This window comes from Manduca sexta, unplaced genomic scaffold, assembly GCF_014839805.1.
Source record: "Manduca sexta isolate Smith_Timp_Sample1 unplaced genomic scaffold, JHU_Msex_v1.0 HiC_scaffold_3378, whole genome shotgun sequence".
Lineage (NCBI taxonomy): Eukaryota > Metazoa > Arthropoda > Insecta > Lepidoptera > Sphingidae > Manduca > Manduca sexta.
The window spans coordinates 2,509-12,705 of NW_023594439.1; the positions used below are offsets into that span (position 1 = coordinate 2,509).

Here is a 10,197-nt window from a genome sequence, read left to right on the forward strand (position 1 = left end):
ATGTAAATAAAGACATAAGTTCAAACCACGTAAGGCTACTCGTAAGGAAAACAGGGATAATAGGTTATCGTCGTCATAACGTACCAAGGAACAGGTTTCTACAATGTAAATAAAGACATAGTTCAAACCAGGAAACCTACTCGTGAGGAAAACAGGGATAATAGGTTATCGTCGTCAGAACGTACCAAGGAACAGGTTTCTACAATATAAATAAAGACAAGTTCAAACCAGGAAAGCCTACTCGTAAGGAAAACAGGGTAATAGGTTATCGTCAATATGTGACAAGCTAAACATCAGAATATTACATAAGACTTCAATTTAACCCAAGAAAGAATACTTGTAAAGAGAATACAGTTATTAGGTCTTTTTCATATCCTATACCAAATTCATCAACAGAATAATAGGGGCTATCTATCATGAGAGATGAAATTATAATATACGTCTAATACCAAGAAAATAATAGGAAATGCATAAAACTTGCGTGGTTTAATTCAGACTAACTTAGGATAAGAATACTCATAGCATTAGACTTTCGTCTATTAAATTAAAATCTAGTTTAGAAACAGACGATTGAAAGTAAGTTGTAAGGCTTTATGTAAATATTGGAGTCCCTTTCCAAAATAAATTACACTGACATTTGGTTAGATATTTTTATTTCCAAGTTTGTAGGCAATGCCAACCTTAGGAGAACGTATAGTCATTATTAAGAAACAATTGGTATATTCATTAAAAAAAATATTGAGTAATATTTAAAATGATTAGAGGAGAATGTAAAATTATTGGAGTTTGTTGTAGTATTTAGAGCATAGAGGGTGCACCGTTGAAATTTGAAATTTGAAAAAATGTCTCCATCATTACAAAAATAAATTAAACTTAGCAGGGTATGATATTTAAGTGCTTCTAGCTTGTAGGTAATTGTTCAGGAATGCTATTGTGATAATAAACTCGCTAATACGAATATAACCAAATCGTTATACGGAAACAAACTTCACGTGCACCTTCATTTAACTGTTGTAATCACTTTCACACGTGAATTATTGTAACTTTTGTTACGCTTTCTTGTTTACGTCATTCAAAAATGTTTTATTTTCAATAGATATCACATAAATAATCCTTACAGTGCATGAGAAATAAAACCCAAAGGTTTTCGTAGCATGAGCACAAAATAACACGGGTATATGTTTTTAGAAAACATGAAATGCTTTGACATGTGGAATTTCTTTATTTTTCGTGGTCGGTCCCTGTGCATTGTTAGATTATCGCTTAACTAATCGTTGAACAAGCTGTCACAAGATGCACCGTGGTTCTTTTAGTCGTGTGTGGTTATTTCTTGATGTTTAATGTATTTTTCTTATGTAGCGTCATTTTAATTTTCCATTAGGTAGCTTAAGTGAAAGTGTTCCACATCGCCGTAGCGTTTCCCGTATACATTTTCTATGTCTAATACCTTTGCACTTTAATTAAATTTACAGGAGCTATGTCGTGTATTTACTTGAGTAACGTAATTGCCAACGCTTGTCCTGCAGAGCCCGTTATGATTCCGTGGTAACATCGTATCGAAACAATGGCGGGAGGTCTTGAGTCCCGTAACTGGCAATCGTGACTAAGAAATACATTTCGGACGTCACGTGGATGGATCCCCAAATAGTCTCCAGAGTTTATTAAGGCTTTTCATCGTAAATTTAAAGCTAATTAAACTTGAAGGTATTTTTATTTTTCCCGATGAATAAATCAAAATATTAATTTAATTAACAGTTTATAGACACGCAATAATAAGCTAGTTTTAAGAGAACAGAGTTGTTGGTTACAAAGTTATCTAAATCAACTTTGAGGCCTAATGTTAGCACTCAACCAAAACTCGTCATTGAGTTAAAATATTCCATTGGAAACTATATTTTATAAAATATATGATAACGATCGTGGTTGATGGTTACAGTTTCAAAACTGTTATATTGTATAGGACAATAAATTATTTAATGCAAAACGTGATCTAAATGCGGTCTTATTACTAACAATATTTTTATTAAATAAATTCCAACTCTGGCTACGAGAGTAGTATAATTGCTTACAATATTTAATTTTCAGATGTTTTTTATTATGTTGGAGACGTCAGGCAGGCTTTTAATGGCACGGAATCGATAGGCGATAGATTACAAATTACACTCTAAGTAAAATCTGTCAGGAGATCAGGAGCGGAATTTAGAAGAAAATTAAATAAGGCGCATAATTAGTTATCTGATCAATATAATTGTTAAAAAGTTTTTTAATTTTTGTATGCATGTATCTTTGTATGTACTCTTCAAGTCTGTGTTTAATGGAATCTTTTGAGTAAAATTTATCAATTTGGTATTGCCTAGTAGTTTGACTAAACTAATAAATTATTTTATACAACATTCAAATGAGAAATATACATATGATTTCCTACTATATCATAAAAGTTAAGGAGAAATGAATGAACCGGGCGATGGCTAGGTTTAACACCTGATCATGTAAATTATTACATCATTATTCGACTATAATACACTATATATATGATTTATATGTATATATTTATAGAAAATTAACATGCAATAGTCAGAAATAATTGTATCATTCGGGGTTCAGTAAAAGGTATCTCCACTTTACGTCTTAGAAGTAGTTTTTAATGTATATTAATGCTACTATTTTATAAAAATACTAAGTAGGTAGTGCCATTATCATGCGCCCTGTAAAGACATTAAATATATATATACTATAAACACATATAAGTGGTTACAAAAGTTATATTACATTTCACAATCTCAAATAGCAAGTTGTAAGACTACTTTAAACTCTGCGGGCGTGGCTTATTTTAGTTTTCAAGTAGAATTAGGTAACATTTTAAAAGGCTTTTGTTTGTAAATGATGTACCAAATGTCGCTTAAAGTGTAGGACATGTTAATTTTGCAAGTATAAGGTTAAAATTTGCTACCTACCTACATAGTTTAAATATAGTTGTACATGAAGCTAATATCATGCTACGGATAAATGATCCTATGAAATATTTGTTAAACATCTAAAGAATATAGATATCTATATATAACCATCTAAATCGAATTGAATAATTGCTAAAAATGTATAAGTTTATTTAAAGCAATAAAATATGTATTTATCTCGAAGCGCACAACTCTTTGATTTATTACAAAAATAATTTAACAATTTCATTAATTGTAAAAAGTATTAAAAAAGTAACTAGTAATGCGCAAATTAATTTAAATGAATGCAAAAAAGTTCTTGGATATTGTAAAGATAAACAATATATTTTCAGAAAATAAACCAAAAATAAGTAAACTTAGTTATTTTGTTTCTTTGAAAATCATTCATTGTTAAAACCTCATCGATTTTTCCTAGTCTTTCCCCTTCTGCTTTCCGATGTTAGCGATTCTTCAAAATAGAATAGCTAGAGAGATATAAAACGAAGCAAGCTTGCTGCTACATATGCTTTTGCAAAATGCATCGACATCTAGTTCAGGCAAAGTTTTTTAATCTTTGTGCTAATAAATGTGAACACGTTTGAGGTGCAGAAACAAGGAGTTGCTTTGATACATTTCTTTGTTCAAAATGGAATGCACTCGAGTAATATCTCATGGGTATTGGCTAACGAGACATTGCTTACAAACTAACACAAGAGTGACTGTGTTCTTTAAGTCCGTGCAATGTAACATACAATCATCCAATGCATAGAGACATAGTAGTATTGCAGTGTACAGTTTAAATAAATATAACGAAGCTTGATTTTTCAACATTGCAAGATGAGAATGATGAAACTAGCTCTATTTCAATTCCCTTTTCACCTTCTTACATATCCTTGCGCCTAGATTCCTGAAGCGGTAAGTAGGTCTCAATAAATACAAATATTTTTTAAATATACCATGAACTTAGGCGTCAAATGTCGTTTCTATAAATAATTCGCAGAATTATTTCGGAAGATTCTAAATGTTATTGAATTTTTTAAAAATTAATTAACTATGTATCCTAAATTCTCTACAATTTTCTACATACTACCGCTTCAACATTACAAAGGTATTAAAAAATAGAGATCATTTAGATGTTCTCTCGCGGGAAGCATTGACGACTCGATAATCTGCTGAGTTTCTTGCCGGTTCTTCTCAGTCGATTGTAGGTTCCGAACCGGTGGTAGAGTCATTTGATTATTGGCAATAAAACCTTAACAAAATAAAATAAAACAAAAAGTAAAATTTATAATATCTAATAACTAAAAACTTAAAGAAGAAAGGACGAAATATGGTCCAATGAAGACGTAAATAATATCACAAAACAGAAGTAAAATTCGTATGAAAACATACAACTAAGTATGTAATGTAATTAATTCGGTAAAAATAAAATATAGGTTCTGCAAATGTTTTGTATTTATGAAGAATATCTAAAAACATCAAACAAAATAAAATAATGATTTTAACAACCAACAATTCGGTCAATTAAATCAAAATTGATTTTCCAATTATGTGATTAAATCACTACTGAAATATTTTCTGTAATATAAATTAAAACTATGATTTTTGTGTTTTATTTGTTTTGCATTTTTATTATTGTTATCAATAAATTCAATTTATCAATTCATCAATTACTGTAATTATGTTTTTGTGTAAAGTAATTTATTTTAATTTTGATATTCATGTTTTCTTGTATTATGTATTAATTATTTCTTTTTAGCATGTATAATAAATACTGCAGAACCATCAAACAGTTCGCTATAATAATGAAATTGATTACGGTAACCAATCAAATAAATATAAATAAATATATCTTTTTTCACCCTATTTGTTGTTTTATTACCTTTGTCTACCTAACCAGAAACTTTAGATTGTTATAACTTTATTTGTTCATGTAAGCAATTTATAAAATATCTCATAAAAGTTTCTGGTTTGGTAAAAATTATATCCAGAAAATTACATCATATTATACAAGACATTTACAATAATACATTAATGAATACATGCCGCCAAATTACACACAAATACATATTGCGAGATATTTCAAAGACTGTTTAAAATTTCTAAACTAAATATAAAGTTACATTTGTGATATAAATTCGATTAATGTATACACCCAAGATATGAGATCTGAAAGAAACATACAAATACATTATATCAGACACAGAAAAATAATAATTTATTTCTTTTTTTAATATACTCACATGATATACAAAACACAAACAAACAATAATCATAAGAATACTATTCAAAGAAACAGCTGGTAATAAGAGATTTGCTACTGAATATTAATCAATTACGATTCGTAAATTAATAAAACAGTATTAAGTTTGTGTTTCATTTGGTATTGTCTACATATTTTGATTACATACAAATACCTACTCATAAACACATACCTTGAAACAACACGAAACTTTTACATTAAATTGATGATACTCACACAACCTGGGTAGAGTCTAGAGCTGTAGCCTTGGAGGTAGCTGGGGGTAGTTTGATTAACTTGGATTAGCAAGTTCTCATAGCAATATATGCGCAAAAACATCCAAATGCATTTACGCGACTAGCAATATTTTAATTCTATACAAATACAATTTGCCGTGAATTTTGCAAGTAAAAGCCTTGCTGTGATTGTTTACACGTTAAATCACTTGCGCAAGTTAACTTCTGTGCGAGTTCTTGCTAATCTAAACCTCTCTACGAAGTATAGGTGTCGTAAATAGATTTGGACACATGAATATATTGTACAGATATTGTAGGTATAGTCAGCCATAAAAGTAGCTATACAAATTTGAAACTTTAACAGCTTCTGACACATTAAACTCATTCGAAATAGTTTATTTCTTTATCTAAAAAGAAGTAAACCCTGTGAAGTTTATTTCAGTGAAGAAAAAACGAATATTAATATGGATACAAAAGTTTAAAGGCGATTTGAAATTTACTAAGCTACTTTTATAGCTGACTATACATTAGGTACAGACATGAACAATGATATGCTGAATTTCCGCCTAGTGAAAAAACTCTTTTTATATTCACTTCGAGAGAGTTCAGAGTTGCCGTCGTGACACAGAATAAATGATACTACTGACACTAGTGGAAAGAAATTTAGAGACACAAAAGAAATTGTTTGTAAAACCAGAGGTTTGTTTGAACTAGTAGCTCGATTCCCGTACCCGAAAAACATTGCAGAGCCCAAAGATTGTTTTGAATCTGGGAGCAGTGAGGTAAAAGCAAAACAGAATCATGTATATCAGGTTATAATTATTTTTAGTTAAGACAATACACACATTTAGAATCAACCATTTCAACAATTACAGAGATGATCTAAAAATCATATAGGCAAGTAAGCTCTGTAGGGGATCATCTAAAATAGGCGCAAGCAACGCACGTGGTGCATATGTGAATAAATATACGTTAGTCATAATGACGATGCAATGTTCACGCATTAATAAAGTCGATAATATAGCTTGATGTTTTGTTTGGCCTCTATATATATGTCCCTTCAATTTTAATAATATAAACAAAGACGTACTGAGTAAAACTGTTTCGGTGTGAATAGATACTATCGACGTGCCTCTTTATTTTAACCTACCTATATCAGAAAAGTTATATTATTCTTCAAGTGTTAGATTTCAAAGTAACACCGTTACTTACCAATTAGTATCTACAGAGGTTATACCTATTCCGGCCTCGTGAGTTCAGTGACCCTGTGCATTCTGCCGTGTGGTTAAAAGATTCAACGAAACGTAAAGATAATATAAAGATTTTCATCTCTTAGCGAACTCTACCATTAAATTAAGGAAACCTTATATTATTTAATCCCATTAATTTATTAAATACATATGATTTAATCCCATTCATTTGTTAAGGATAAATATTAATCTTCGTTCTGCTCAATTAAAATAAGTCAACGCATTACTCGTATTTTAAATAAAATAAATAAATGGAAGTTAAAATATACTTTTCGCAACCTTGCGGTAAATACAACATGGACTTTGTTTTAATGGAATTTCCCAGTATGTACCAAAGAGAGTAAACAATGTTGGTTCTCAAGAGTAAATTATAATAAATTAAGAACTGGTGATTTAATAATTCTTTATTCGACAATATGTACCATCACCATCAATAATGCCATCTACTGGACGTGTTGGCAACAAACATAAGGTATTAACGGTGAGTGATTACAATAACAGATGGCGTTAGTAGAGTATATTTTACGCGACGGTGTAAGAAAAGACCATTGATGATCATTGTTTATGTAAATAAATGAAGGAGGGTTTATTTGCAATTAGTTCCAGTGATTATGCCATTACTTACAGTACTAAATGAATGAACATTGTTCTATCAATAGTTATCAGGCCCAGTCAGGAATTTATGCCGGATGTATGGCGATAGACTCGCCATCTATTACAACATAATGGAACGAAATTTACACGGCATTAAGTGGGCGCACTAGATACACCTGTGTCTAACCCTTCGGGGTTAAAAGGCGTGAATGTGTGTTTCTAAAGATGGCGCTATTTATATAATAATACGTGTAAATAGCTTTTGTTATTGGTGCACAGATGTCGCTACTGGCTTACAAAATACATAATATACGAAGGTGTACTTTCTTAATAAAAGATGACGCTACTGACATGCAAAAATAAATTAAAAGTCACCTTATGTGGGGTGCAGTGCCGAAGAAGGCGTTATACAAGTGTAATTTTTATTTATTATTAATTCATAATAAATCTATAATTTTCGTACCACATATTAGTGGGATCTTTTTTGTTTTGTTCCTCCTTTTACTCTCATTCAGTTTGTCAAAGGCATATATTTGCACTTGAAAACACTAGATATATGAATCAAAATTAAAATAAATGTATAATATCTCGAATGTTTTTGAATATATAGATGATCACTTTTGACTACTGTGTATTTTCATTTGAAAACTGAATCTTACTTCTCATTTATATTTAATTTATTAGATGAATGTGTGGTGTAATTTCGTGATTTCTTTATTTTTTTGATGAATTTCAGAAAACATTTATACCTACGGTTTAGTTAAGCAACATACATTGATGTGGTAGTTTTAAAAGGGCAGTTACTGTAACAGATACGTCACTGAATGAAGAATTATTTAAAAACAATAATATACATTTTTTATTATTTGTAGAATTAGGTTAACATTTACACTTTAAAACTATGGATTATGCTATGTTGATTTTGTTTTGGTAAATTTCAAATTTATAAAATTTCAACAGCATAGTAGTATAACAATTATCTACGGGTCAATAAATAAAGGTACGCAGTTTTAAATGTGTAAAATTATTTATATTGCATCATAATAAAATTGTCACAACAAGGAATTGCCAGAAGTCTACCTTACACAATCGCCCTTACGAAATACTTAGCCTACGCACATATCTACGTACTCTTACACTAACTTAGCCGGCTTAACGTTACATCACATAGAACGAGATATCTTTTTATAAGTAACAATGGCCGCGAATAATTTTAACACGTCGCTCCGTTCTCATTAAATAAGCTCACTTACGTTTAACTAACATATTGTTTTCGGATACCTAACTATTGAGAAAGCGTCTTACATGTCTCCGATACAACTCGCAGGACTATCAGTTCTACATTATACCGACCGTGTCTAGTGTAAAATATTATCAAAAAGTCGATGACAATAAATAGTTGATATGGTGAGAACGTGTCGGCGTGAGTGTTGGAGCGACGTGTTGCACGGCGTTGCGTTTGTCTTTATCTCTTGTTTTGTTCTTCATGGTGAGACGCCGCCAGAAGCTGGTCTTCTCGGCGGGCGGCTGCTCCTCCCTGGCCTCCTCGCCCCTCGTCTCGCCCCGCAACATGTCCAAGAACGTGGGGTCGTTCTTGCGAACGTTCTTCTCGATTTTGACAGCTTCAGCGCTCAACTCCGCCTTCAATTTCTCAGGGCTCGTGTTCTCGACCTTAAACTCGTTAGGGTCTTCAACGAACGCCTGCTGAAGGTCGCGCATGATCTTTTCCTGATCGTTTTCTTCATGCTGAGATGTCTCTCTAAGGTCTTCACATCGCCGTTGCCGTACGTGCGGTAGTCTTCCTTTTCTTTTGTTCTTGCGGACTGCGTCGTCTGGTCGTCAAAGGTTTTACCGTCGTACTGTTGGTTGAGGCCGAAGATGTCCCGCAGGTGCGGTATGGCACGCTCGGACGTCATGATGCCGCGCGCCCCGCTCCCCTCGCGTCGATGTGAGATCACAGACACCTCATCGTGAGATCTGAAATGCATAACGGAACATATTGAGTTATGTTTTCTCGTCAAAAGAAAGCGGTACAACAGTAGTACGCGCGGCATTTATGTTATCTTTTAATAATACGTAATGCTCGAAAATTTTTTCATAATCATCGTGATGTCAGACGCCACGCAAGTCACATTTTTATGTTTGAAAGTCGGTGCGAGTTGTTTTGTGTACAATGGTGAGACTTTACCAATATCAAAAATAAAAAAGTGTAAGATACCATTAATATTATTTTCATTTTATGTACGAGCAAATATTGCGTATATATAATGTAAAGACTGGTCCCTTTTTAGTAAATATTCCTCCATACTACTTCCCAAGTCGCATGAAGGTTTGTAAGAAAAATCGTGCATATACGCCGGCAGCAAGAGCTTTTAATACACGCATTATTTAGACACAACAATGGCGCACAAATAATGGTGGCTTTGCGTATCGTAATTGCTGCACTCTGTCAGTGACTGGCGTAACAATTTTTTCTTTCTGACAGTTAAAAGAATTTCGTGGATCATGAGCTAAGTGTACGGAAATAGCAACGAATAATAAATAAATAAAAGCCCTAAAATAGTTCTCAATTCGATAAACAAACGTAAGTTGGGTTGAAAGTGATTTTCGATAGATTTGTATCGTTCCTGCACACTAACAACTAACAAGTTTCGAATAACATTAATAGTTCCACAATAGTAGAGCCGAAACCAATATTTGTGCTCAATTAAATAATGCTGGTATCAAACCCAGGGTCTTTCATGTACCAACTGACGTCGCCTATGTCATGGATAATTCAAATCATATTTACTAAATAAACTATACATAACTATACATTTATTTATAATTTATTTAATGATGTTTTAAAATCAATTACGTTACATATATTATAAAGTTTAGTTTGCTCTACCCGCTCAACATAAGCCATACGCTATATCAAGGGCCAAGTGCAATTTAATTTA

The 10,197-nt window shown here is 32.0% G+C and overlaps 1 long non-coding RNA gene and 1 pseudogene across 1 annotated transcript; one reads left to right on the plus strand and one right to left on the minus strand.

The window, feature by feature from the left end:
• The first annotated feature begins 503 nt into the window (after positions 1 to 503).
• LOC119192925 lies at positions 504 to 2,349 on the plus strand. The gene is made up of 2 exons (XR_005113783.1): positions 504 to 1,704; positions 2,086 to 2,349. It is a non-coding gene; the product is annotated as an uncharacterized LOC119192925 (long non-coding RNA).
• A 5,914-nt stretch (positions 2,350 to 8,263) lies between these two features.
• LOC119192926 lies at positions 8,264 to 9,187 on the minus strand (annotated as a pseudogene).
• Positions 9,188 to 10,197: the final 1,010 nt, after the last annotated feature.